The sequence below is a fragment of the Bubalus bubalis genome, chromosome 4, assembly GCF_019923935.1.
Source record: "Bubalus bubalis isolate 160015118507 breed Murrah chromosome 4, NDDB_SH_1, whole genome shotgun sequence".
In the NCBI taxonomy this organism is placed as follows: domain Eukaryota; kingdom Metazoa; phylum Chordata; class Mammalia; order Artiodactyla; family Bovidae; genus Bubalus; species Bubalus bubalis.
Genome location: NC_059160.1, coordinates 55768452 through 55780868, shown reverse-complemented (window position 1 = coordinate 55780868; position 12417 = coordinate 55768452). Strand labels below are relative to the sequence as shown.

Below are 12417 nucleotides of genomic sequence, written 5' to 3'. Positions count from 1 at the left end.
GAGACCATGTAATTCTGCGTCTATTTTTCTACTGGTTTTTCTGACTCTTGTTCACAGTATCTTATCTCTGCCTGTGCTTTGTTTTCTTTGATTGTATCCAAAATTATATTTGAAAATTGCTTGTAGAACTTTTTAGAAAAAATGTTTGTTTATTTTAGGCTTAAAATAATGTGTGTGTGTGTGTTTGTTTGCTTCCTTTTTCTCCAGAAAGGATTTTCATTTGCTTCTTTCAAGAGCCTGAAGGCATTAGCAATCTGGAATCTCTTTAATCCATTTGAAAGGCCTGAGATATTCTGGGCCACCCAGATGATCTGAAGTTGGGCTACAGGCAGTGTGGAGGCTCTTTTTCTTTCAATTCACTCTTGTTCCTGGAATACAGTACTTCAGGGTCCCATCCCACATACTGTGTTTTCCCCAGCATCCAACTTTTATGTCTATACCAGGTTATCAAACTACTCAGATATCAAATACTGGCTTTGTTATAATTAGCAAATGCTCCCAGGAGAAAAGTGACCCCAAATGTCAGGCTTACTTATCTGGACTTTCATCTTCGCCCAGATGGCCAGATGGTGGCCAGGTGATTTTTCACTGCCATGATGGTTCTACAATGCTTTTGAGCATACATTAAAAACATTTTTTGTTGTCTTTTCTAGTGTGGAGTTGGTCTGAACTACGTAGTCTGCCATTAATGGATGCTGAAGTCCCTTTTAATTTTATCTTTACAAGTTCTCTAGAACTAATTTATTTCCCTAGGGTTATTGTGGTATTAAATTAAACCTTAAATATCAGCAAATGTTTATTTCTCTCTTGTGTTACTAGCTGAGTGTGGGTTGGATTGAGTGGACTGGAGGCTTATTCCAGTCAGTCAGGTACCCAGGATTTATTTTTTCTCCACTTACCATTTTGTTGTTCACAATTTGGAACATATAAGCAATTTTTAAAATATACTTTTCCAGATTCTTTTCCATTATAGGTTCAGTTCAGTTCAGTTGCTCAGTCGTGTCGTACTCTTTCCAACCCCATGGACTGCAGCACACCAGGCTTCCCTGTCCATCACCAACTCCCGGAGCTTGCTCAAACTCATGTCCATCGAGTTGGTGATACCATCCAACCATCTTATCCTCTGTTGTCCCTGTCTTTTCATGACTTCAACCTTTTCCAGCATCAGGCTCTTTTCTAAGGGGTTAGTTCTTCACATCAGGTGGCCAAAGTATTGGAGTTTCAGCTTCAGCATCAGTCTTTCCAATGAATAGTCAGGACTGATTTCCTTTAGGATTGACTGGTTTGATCTCCTTGCAGTCCAAGGGGCTCTCAAAAGTCTTCTCCAACACCACAGTTCAAAAGCATCAATTCTTCAGTGCTCAGCTTTAAGAAAGCTGAGAACAATTATAGGTTAAGATATTGAATACTGTTCCCTGTGCAACAATCCTTGTTGTTTATTTTATATGAGGTCATGTGTATCTCTTAACACATACTCTTAATTTATCCACCCCTCCCCCCACCCCCCTTTGGTAACTTTAAGTTTATTTTCTATGTCTGAGTCTATTTTTTTTGTATGTAGATTCATTTGTATAATTTTTTAGATTCTACATATAAGTGATATTATGTTTGTCTTTCTCAGTGTGACTTACTTCACTTAGTATGGGAATCTCTGATCTGTCCCTGGTGCTGCACAGGACAATATTTCATTCTTTTTTATAGTTGAGTAGTATTCCATTGTATGTATATACCACACTTGTTTATAAGATTTAATATCACTGTGAACAAAGAAGTGGGGAGGGAGAAGGAGGCACACTGGCTTTTCACTACCTTACCTGGAAATGCAGTGTTATTTCTGCTCCTAGTTTGGGTGGAGAATAAAGGAAAGCATGTGAATTACTGAGAGAGCACTAGTTGCTTCTGTTACTCAACTCTACTAGGTAGGGGTCTTGTGAACTCTCACTTGGCATATTGAAAGATTCTCCTAACCCTGAGTGCCAAAAATGCCGTGACTGTGCTACACGGTATTCTAGGAGATTGGAACTAAGTCGTAGGGAGTAAATCTTGTATGGAAAGTCTATTTGGGCCCCTTCCAGGAGAAACCACAGAGATTGATATCTTTATTAGAATCAAAAGTCATTAAAGTACAGTAGATTTTGGTCTGATTCAAACCTGGCCTTAATAGCCATGCGGACCAATCTGAAGAGCTAAGGAAGCTGAAATTTTCTTTAAATTTCATTTCTCACTGAAATTTTCTTTAAATTTCATTTCTTATGCTAGGCCCATTCCATATGTGATCTGATTTAATTCTCATGGCCACTCAATGAGGAAATTTCAACTATTTATTCCCAAGTATTTAACTATTTATTAAAATATAAATGGTGTTTCAGAGCAGAACTTATACTCAAGAACTCTAATGGCCATATTTTAATCTTAGTTCTTTTTTAAAAGTTGAAGTATATTGATTTACAATATCATATTAATCTTAACTAAATATTAATCTTAATTCAATGTTTAATCTGTTCTCCACCTCTTCTCCTGGCTGCAGTAATTTCAGACAATGGTAATTTTTAAAGTCAGGAGAATGTCCCAGTAATTTCAGGAAGGTGTGAGCGAACTGATGGAATGAGCTCTGGTAGTTTGATCCAGATGCCAGTACAGGGCCAGGTGAAAACCCAGATGAACAGGTGAGATCCCTATTCTCACCAACTGCTGGACTGGAGTGAGATGGAAGAAAACCCCTAGGGAAAATAGGGGCCCCTCTATTTTCCCAATTTTCCCTGGTTACCCCGATAGGAAGGCTGAACCCAATGCTTACTCTGTGTGTGTGTGTGTGTGTGTGTGTGTGGTGGTGGTGGTGGTGGTGGTGGTGGTGGTGGGGAGTTTCAGAGGGTTGCCAGAAGATTGAATTTCTCTCAGACATCCAAGATATGGAAACACAAACACTGTCCAGATGCTCAGTACATGCCCTACGCAGAATAGAGGCTCAATAAACATATTCTTCAAAATCTGACGTACTTAAGGATGATTATGCTGGAGGTGATTTTCAGGTTGATTGGTCAAACATGGCAGGTTAAATGTAAGTCTACTTCCTAAGATTATAATAAAGGAATAAAAGAGCACATAAATTTTCCAGGACAAGAGAAAGGAAGAGACAACCACATTTGGGGAGTGAAATAGGGATACATCAGCCTTAACTGACTTCAGCAGAACCAAATCAGAAAAGAAGGAAGCTGTTTTGTGTTACCGAATGAGCGGAAGCTGAGACTTTGGAGGTACCAGGGACAGGTACCTCTGGAGAACAGAGTGAGTGGGTAGACTGACGTTAGAGAAAGGGAACTGAAAACACAGGGCTGGTTGAAGGTTAGAAATGCCTGATGTAGCAACCCTAGTGAAAGTGCATTTAAGGAGTAGTTATAACTGCAGAGCTCAACCACTAAACTGCCCCTCCCCACACCTAGTGCAAAATGGGAGCTTTATTTTCTGCACAGGAAATCTCTGGATTCAAGAATACTTGTCATAGCTGCATATAAATTCCAAAAGATAGAGACTTCAGTCTGTTTTGGTCACTGATGAATCTCAAGTACCTAGAACAGTGTCTGGCATTTAATAGCCACTTGGTAAATATTTTTTGAATAAATGAATGAATGAACCTCATTAAACACAGGGGTATTAATTAAAAGTTTCCATCCTAAACACTGAAAACTTTCAGCCACATTCATGCACCAAGTTTCCAAAATGCTGGTCATCAAGCTCATACCCTCTAGGCAAGAGACCTAAGGATTCACAGTGTGAGTGGTAGGAACTCACTTTCTAAGAGAAAGGCTTATAGTCATTGACAGTTGGGGGTTTCCCCATCAAAATAAGTAGACCCCTGCCCAATCCTTTCCTGTGGAGGCCACCCACCATGCCCTTCCAATGGGAATAAACATTCATTCATTCAATCTACAATTATTTATCATCTATAACCCCACTCCAGTACTCTTGCCTGGAAAATCCCATGGACAGAGGAGCCTGGTGGGCTGCAGTCCATGGGGTCGCTAAGAGTCAGACACAACTGAGCGACTTCACTTTCCCTTTTCACTTTCATGCATTGGAGAAGGAAATGGCAACCCATTCCAGTGTTCTTGCCTGGAGAATCCCAGGGACGGGGGAGCCTGGTGGGCTGCCGTCTATGGGGTTGCACAGAGTCAGACACGACTGAAGCGACTTAGCAGCAGCAGCAATGAGCATTTCAATTATTGGGCACTTATAATAGTCTGCTGCTACTGCGCTGTCACTTCAGTCGTGTCCAACTCTGTGCGACCCCATAGATGGCAACCCACCAGGCTCCCCCGTCCCTGGGATTCTCCAGGCAAGAACACTGGAGTGGGTTGCCATTTCATTCTCCAATGCATGAAAGTGAAAAGTGAAAGTGAAGTCATTCAGTCGTGTCCGATTCTTAGCGACCCCATGGACTGCAGCCTACCAGGCTCCTCCGTCCATGGGATTTTCCAGGCAAGAGTACTGGAGTGGGGTGTCATTGCCTTCTCCAATAATGGTCTAGGCACTGCGAATAGAAGATAAGAGAACAAAATAAGTCTCTGCTCTCATAGAGCTTACATTCTAGAGGACAGACACTGCAAGTAAGCAGGTTGATAATTAAATTCAGTATATGGCATGTGAGAGGGTGATAAGTGCTAAAGACAAACATAGAACAGCGTAAGGGGACAGGGAGTGAGGGGTTGGCATATTCAGGGATGTAGTGAACTTTCAGCAGAGACCTAAAGGCAGTAAGGAAGAAGTCAGGAGCCTATTTAGGCCAAGGGTTCCAGGAATAAGAAAAAGCAAGTACGAATGCCGTGCATGAAGTGGGAATACACCTGGCATATTTAAAGAATACCAAGTCTTTTAAAGTGGTTAGGTTCCAGACATATTTCAAAGGAAGACAGAACATTTGCTGAGAAGCAGAAGACTGGGGAGGATCAGACTTGGTAGGGGGAGAAATCCAGGATCGAAAATTTTGGACATGTTTGACTTGGGAATTTTATTTGCCTATTGATGGGTCCTGGGTGTTCTTTGGAAGGAATGATGCTAAAGCTGAAACTCCAGTACTTTGGCCACCTCATGTGAAGAGTTGACTCATTGGAAAAGACTCTGATGCTGGGAGGGATTGGGGGCAGGAGGAGAAGGGGAAGACAGAGGATGAGATGGTTGGATGGCATCACCGACTCAATGGACGTGAGTTTGAGTGAACTGCGGGAGTTGGTGATGGACAGGGAGGCCTGGCGTGCTGTGATTCATGGGGTGGCAAAGTGTCGGACACGACTGAGCGACTGAACTGAACTGAACTGATTGATTGCTGAGTAGCAATACCAGTGGGCAGTAGAAGGCAGTCTGGGATTCAGGGCAGAGGTCAGAGCTGGAGCTGTACATTCATGAGTCACTGTCACATCACACGGATGGCAGTTAAAGCCACGAGACCTGGATGAGATCATCAAGACTTGCACGTGATTGAGCCCTGGGAGCAGTCCAACAGAGAGAGATGTCAGGAGATGAGGAGGAGTTAGCAGAGGATATGGAAAAGTGAGGAAGCGGGCTAGAGAAGGGGACCCAGAGAGTATGGCATCCTGCTGCTAGGTGAAGAAAGAATGGCTTGAAGGAGGGGTGATTGTTAGCATAGGGTCAGGGCACAATCAGTTGCATCAAAGCTGCTGTTAAATAAAGTAAGAGGGCTGAGAATGGGCCATTGGAATTGCGGCACGGAGGTCATTGTTTTAGTGTAGTGGTGAGGATAAAAGCCTCATAGAGTGTATTCAACAAAGGCTGGACTTTTTACTGTCTTCCTCTTACATATGAATAGACAGCCAAAGATTGCTGAGAGTTCAGGAAAGTTTCCGATACTAAAGACAGAGCTCAACCCTGATAGGGAGGAAGGTAACTGGAGGAAACCCAACATCGCAGGGAGTAGAAAAACTTTAATCTAAAAGAGAAGAAAAGTTGTGTCACTGCATGCGTGAAACAAAAATAGGTGTTTTTTTTGTTTTTGTTTTTGTTTTTGTTTAAAGGAAGAAATGTCCAGAGAAGCAGATACGGCTAGATAGAGAGAATTTTGAGTCTGGGAGGTGACTACGACTCCAGGGCTGGAAAGCTCTTCAAACACAGGAACAGGAACAGCACAAAATAACCTTTCTCTTCTTTTCCCCCCTTTCCTCCCTTCCCCTCTCTTTTCTCTCTTTCTCTCTCTGCCGTCACATGACAAAATTAAAACAATTTAGTACTGACTTTGGTGTCCTTTATTTAAGGGAAACAACCCATGGCAGAGGGGCGGTAGGGAGGGGTAGTTTAATGCTTACTAGCAGTGATGCAGTCTTCCCAGCGATTTTGGGCAAGAGAAAACTTTTACAAAATGTTAGAAGAGACAACTCAGAAACTGGGTGTGCTTGGCCAGGAGGTCGAGGATGTCTTAATAAGGCGTGCAGGTCCTATTTTCTAGAATGAGCGCTGAGTTGGAGGATTGACGGGTTAGATTTTCCCTGTCAGGTGTATCCTGCCAAGTGCAGACTGAGGTGTGATTTGCGAATGTGGGCGGCGCCATCTTGGGATCCTGACAAGTTGAGGTAACCTTCTCATGCCTAATTACAACGTCTGGATCCTGCAGTAAAGCTGAAGTCAAATAACTTAGACATACCATGGATGTGAGAGACTTTGGACACTTTCGGCCATCCTTATGATGACTTTTGTAGGATCCGGGTAAACGGGCTAGAGAGTTGCTGCCAGGTGGATCTGCTTCTCTTTTTTTCCCTCAGCTTAATCGGGTGGGGCTGGATGGAGCCACATTTCAGTCAGGCTTGTGGTCAAGCAGAACTAACCTGCCGTATGAAAACGAGGCGAAGAAGGGGAACATTTGTTGATGAAATTAACTTCGCCACAAATTTCATACAGATACAGCCTCACAGAAAAGGAGGAGTGAAGACAGATCCTGAAGCTGGTTGTGTGCTTAGTCGCTTAGTCCTGTCTGACTCTCTGCGACCGCATGGACTGCAGCCCGCCAGACTCCTCTATCCATGGGATTCTCCAGGCAAGAATACTGGAGTGGGTTGCCATGCCCTCCTCCAGGGGATCTTCCCAACCCAGGGATCAAACCCAGGTCCCCTGCATTGCAGGCGGATTCTTGACGGTCTGAGCCACCAGGGAAGCCCAAGAATACTGGAGTGGGTTGCTCTTTCCTTTTCCAGGGGAGCTTCCCAACCCAGGAATGGAACCGGGGTCTCCTGCATTGCAGGCAGATTCTTTTCTACCTGAGCTACCAGGGAAGCCCCCTGAAGTGGGTTAAAGCCACTGATGTTGTGGGTCGTGATTGTGAGGTGTAGGTACTGGAGACCTGCAGATTTCTCAACATAAGGTCTGCGAACACACAAGAAAATATGAACCAGATGGTAAGTTGTGACTTCTCTCCGAAAGTCATCTGGAGAGAAGGCTTATCTGTCATCTACAGCTGCTGTCATAGTTTCAAAGGTTTCCATGATCCAAAAGAGGTCTAAGATTGGGAATTCCCTGGCAGTCCAGTGGTCAGGACACTGGGCTTGCACTACCACGGGGCACTAGTTGGATCCCTGGCCGGGGAACTAAGATTCCGAAAGACACACAGCATGGCCAAAAAAATAAAATAAGATTTGACTAGAACTACCAGTACTAAATTGAAGGAAACCTAGTAAATTGTAGGCATTGCCTGAGATGCTCTTTGTGGAAAACTGATTCTCTAGCTTAGGCGCCTGGCGTTCTCATAGTCCCATCTTCTTTTTTCTTCATGGAACTTAATTTTCTATCATAGTTCCCATCTCCTTCCTTCATTTGGAGTCTTTGTTCTAATCCTTTTCCATACCCCCTTTCTTCTTTCTCTACTGTTTAATAGATCCACTGGGGAGCTTGGCTTGGAGTGGTGGGGCAATCAGGTAGGCAGGAACTTCTCCAATTTATTTGTCATCTTTCATACTGTTCCTAGTAGTGATTATAAAATATTGACATTAAGTAGATAAACTCATTTTGAAAGTACTTGCATGGTGTCTTTTAAAGCTACATGATGTTTGACCACGATATATACTAAAGGGTGATGAGAAACACCCCAGAAAGATGTTAACATCCTTGATTGGAATGTAACTATAAATTAATGGAAAATACTATGAAGTACTGTGAATAAATAGCCATAAAGGCTGGTTAAATATTATCACTTAAAGAACCATTAAGAAATAATGCTATTTATACAACCAAAGTGAATCCCATTTCTCTGCAGATCAAACAATTATGCACAGCAAGAGCAAGCATCTTGGCTTTCACTAATTACAGAATTTTTTCCCCACAAAATAGCTTTTTATATTTTGATAGTGCTGATTGTTTTAGAGTTGTTCCCAAGGATTCATATTCAAAGATCATCTTTCAGTCTGTCACATTTTTAAGAATGATGTAATGCTTTCTTGATTATTTCAACATAACATAAAATGGAAATTCCATGGTTTGAGGTTTGCAGATAGTTCCTTTTTAATCTTCTTTAGGAACACATTTCATAATGAGTTTTGGTCTAAAATGTGATCCTGGTTTTCATCAGAATTTCTCTCACTCTATTTTTGGCTGAAATGGGGTAAAGAGTCAAATGACTTTTGGCTCTTTTTTGTCTAGTGTTTGTGGTTTCACACAGTTTTAATATGCTTGAGGATAAGATTTCATTTTTTGTAGAGAAAGGTTTAAGGCACCAGTTGTCCAGCATATCTCTGTGAGCTGCACTGTCTCTCTGGTGAAGGATATAATATTTTATCTTTTTTAGAGAGATCGAAGACCATAGCTTTTATGGATGGATTCATTATTGTTTTAAGGATGAAACTGGTATTTAAAATATGCAAATGTTATTTTACTCCTATTTAAAACCCCAGAGATTTCTGTATTACTTGTCTATCACTTGAGAGCAAATCACCACTGATTTTATGTCTTTGAGACACAAAACTATGTACTGGCTCACACCTCTACGGGTTGGCTATTTCAGTTGGACTCAACCAGGTGGTTCTTCTACTGGTCTTCCCTGGGGTCACCCTTGTGACTGTAGTCATCTTGTGCTTGACTTGGTTTGGATGACCTAGATGGCTTTACTGGCTGTTGGTGCTAGCTGTTGCCTGTGGTGCCCTGGCTCTCTACCACATGGCCTCATATCCTCTGACTGGCTAGACCCAGCTTCATTACATGATAGACGTTATAGATATAATAGATATAATGTACTTCTTACATTATAAGAAGGAGAGAATGGAATCAGTAGGGGCCTCTTGAGGCCAAGTCTCAGATGCCTCACAGTGTCACTTCTCCCACATTTTTTGGTTCCAGAGCCATCCCCAGTTTGAGGAGAGGGATGATAGATTTCATCCCCTGATGGAAGGAGCCTCAAAATCACATTGCAATGTGACATCCATATTGGATTGCAAGGATTATAGTGATCATCTCTACAGGCAAACCTACCATAGCTTCTCATCTCAATTAAAATAAAAACCAAATTTTCACTATGGCTCTCAAGTCCCTACATCTTCTGACTTCCTTTTCAATTTTGTATTGTTCCACGCCTCCCTTCGTTCATTGCCCTCCTTTCTGTTACTCAAATGACGTCACCTTGTTGTTCTCCCTGTCTCAATGCTCCTTCTTCATATCTAGGCTCCTTCTTGTCATTCAGGTCTTAGTTAAATGTCACTAAAAGTATATTTTAAAAAACACTTTATTGAGGTATGACTGGCACATTAAAAAAGCTATGCTTATTTAGTGTATATAACTATAAGTTTGGGAATATATACATACCCATGAAACCATCATCAGTGTCAAGGTCATAGACACATCCATCACCACCCAAAGATTTCCTCCCATTATTATTAGTGTGTGGTGAAAACACTGGATATAAGATCTATACTTATTCAATTTTGAGTATACAGTACTGTTGGCTAGACACCATGCTGTGTAATAGATCTCCAGAATTTATCTTGCATAACTGAAATTTTGTAACATTTGACCATCACCCGCTCATATCCCTTCCTTGCTTCCTAACCCTAGTGACCACAATTCTACTCTGCTTTTGCGAGTTTGACATTTTTTTTTGGCCACATTGTGCAACACATGGGATCTTACTTCCTCAATCAGGGATTGAACCCATGCCCCTTGCAGTGGAAGAATGGATTCTTAACCACTGGCTCACCAGTGGTGGCGAGGGGAGGTCCCGAGTTTATCTGTTTTAGATTCCACATAATAGAACCCTCAGAATGTCTTAAGTTGCCTCTTCCACTTTCTTAACAACTCTTTATTATTTGTATGCTTTTATCTATTTTATTTATCACTTTCTAAATTATCTTTTTTAAAAATAAGCTTATTGCTTATTTTCCCACTGGAATTTAAGGTCTTTGGGAGTTAAGGCTTTGTCTGTCTTGTTTATTCCTATTTATTCAAGGATGAGAATGTGACTTTGTAATGGTCCTCAACCTTGGCTACACTCTAGAAGGTGTGGGGTGATGCCCAGGCTGTCCTCCAGACAACTAGAAATGCCAAAAGGATCCCATAGAGCAGCCAAAAGGAAGGACCACTGGCTAGCCTGAAAACCTCAGAGAAGAACAGGAACCAGGGCTGGGTCTTAAAGAGAAGGCAAGATTTAGAGACATGGGGCAAAGAAGAAAGCCTTCCTCTCAGAAAGGAAGTAGGAGGAGCAACAGGGAAAGGAACTAGATATTGCAGAATGAGTAATGCCAGGAATCGACTTGTTAACTTGATTTGATAAGCTGTTGTTACATTGACCATTCTTCCTGAATTTTCCAGATTAGCTGATTTGAAATACTGTGTTCCATTTTCCATGTAAATCAACAACACACCTTTTAACATTTGAGCATCTAAACTCCAACTCTAAGGCAGAAGCAACACAAAATCATAGTAAAATGATGAATCATTTTTTTAGAAAAATGATGAATATTTTTTAGAAAATATTAGGTTGGTGCAAAAGTAATTGTGCTCATATCTGCACAATTTTTTGCATTGTTGAAATTTGCCATTTGATATTGGAATATAGTCTAAATAAATGTGGTTATGTTATACATCATTTTAATGCACATTTCTTGCTTTTCATTTTTGCTAATGGCTTATTACTTACTGTTTATATCTATTTTAGACTAGGGAAATAATGTTAGACAAAAAGCAAATTCAAGCAGTTTTCTTGTTTGAGTTCAAAATGGGTTGTAAAGCAGCAGAGGCAATTTGCAACATCAACAGCCATTTGGCCCAGGAACTGCTAATGAACATACAATGCAGTGGTGGTTCAAGAAGTTTTGCAAAGGAGATGAGACCCTTGAAGGTAACGAGTACAGTGGCTGGCCGTCAGAAGTTGATGCCGACCAGCTGAGAGCCATCATCGAAGCTGATCCTCTTACAATTGAAAAGTTGCCAAAGAATCCAATGTCAGCTATTCTTCCATCATTCGACATTCGAAGCAAATTGGAAAGGTGAAAAAGCTTGATAAGTGGGTGCCTTGTGAGCTGACCGGAAATCAAAAAGTTGTCATTTTGAGGTGTCATCTTCTCTTATTCTATGCAACAATGATGAGCCATTTCTCGATTGGATTGTGACATGTAATGGAAAGTGGATTTTATACAACACAATGAGTTGGAGAAGAAGCTCCAAAGCACTTCCTAAAGCCAAACTTGCACCAAAAAAGGTCATGGTCACTGTTTGGTGGTCTGCTGCCAGTCTGATCCACTACAGTTTTCTGAATCCTAGTGAAATCATTACATCTGAGAAGTTTGCTCAGCAAATCAATCAGATGCACCGAAAACTGCAATGCCTGCAGCTGGCATTGGTCAACAGAAAGGGCCCAATTCTTCACAACAATGCAGGACCACACATCACACAATCAACTGCTTCAAAAGCTGAATGAATTGAGCTTTGAGGTTTTATTTCATCTGCCATATTCACCTGACCTCTCGCCGACTGACCACCACTTCTTCAAGCATCTTAACAACGCTTTTCAGGGAAAACGCTTCCATAACTAACAGGAGGCAGAAAATGCTTTCCAAGAGTTCACTGAATCCCAAAGCATGGATTTTTATACTACAGTAATAAACAAACTTATTTCTCACTGGCAAAAATGTGTTGATTGTAATGGTTCCTATTTTGGTTAATAATGATGTGTTTGAGCTTAGTTATAATGATTTAAAATTCACAGTCCGGTACGGGGAGGGAGGTGGGAGTGGGGTTCAGGATGGGGAACACATGTACGCCTGTGGAGGATTCATGTTGATGTGTGGCAGAACCAATACAATATTGTAAAGTAATTAGCCTCCAATCAAAATAAATAAATTTAAATTTTAAAAAATAAATAAAAAAATAAAATTCACAGTCCAAAACCATAATTATGTTTGCACCAACCTAATAGCTACGAAAATATGAAAAATC

At 41.3% G+C, this 12417-nt stretch overlaps 1 pseudogene; it reads left to right on the top strand.

Moving 5' to 3' along the window:
• Positions 1-5503: 5503 nt before the first annotated feature.
• LOC123333374 lies at positions 5504-12143 on the top strand (annotated as a pseudogene).
• Positions 12144-12417: the final 274 nt, after the last annotated feature.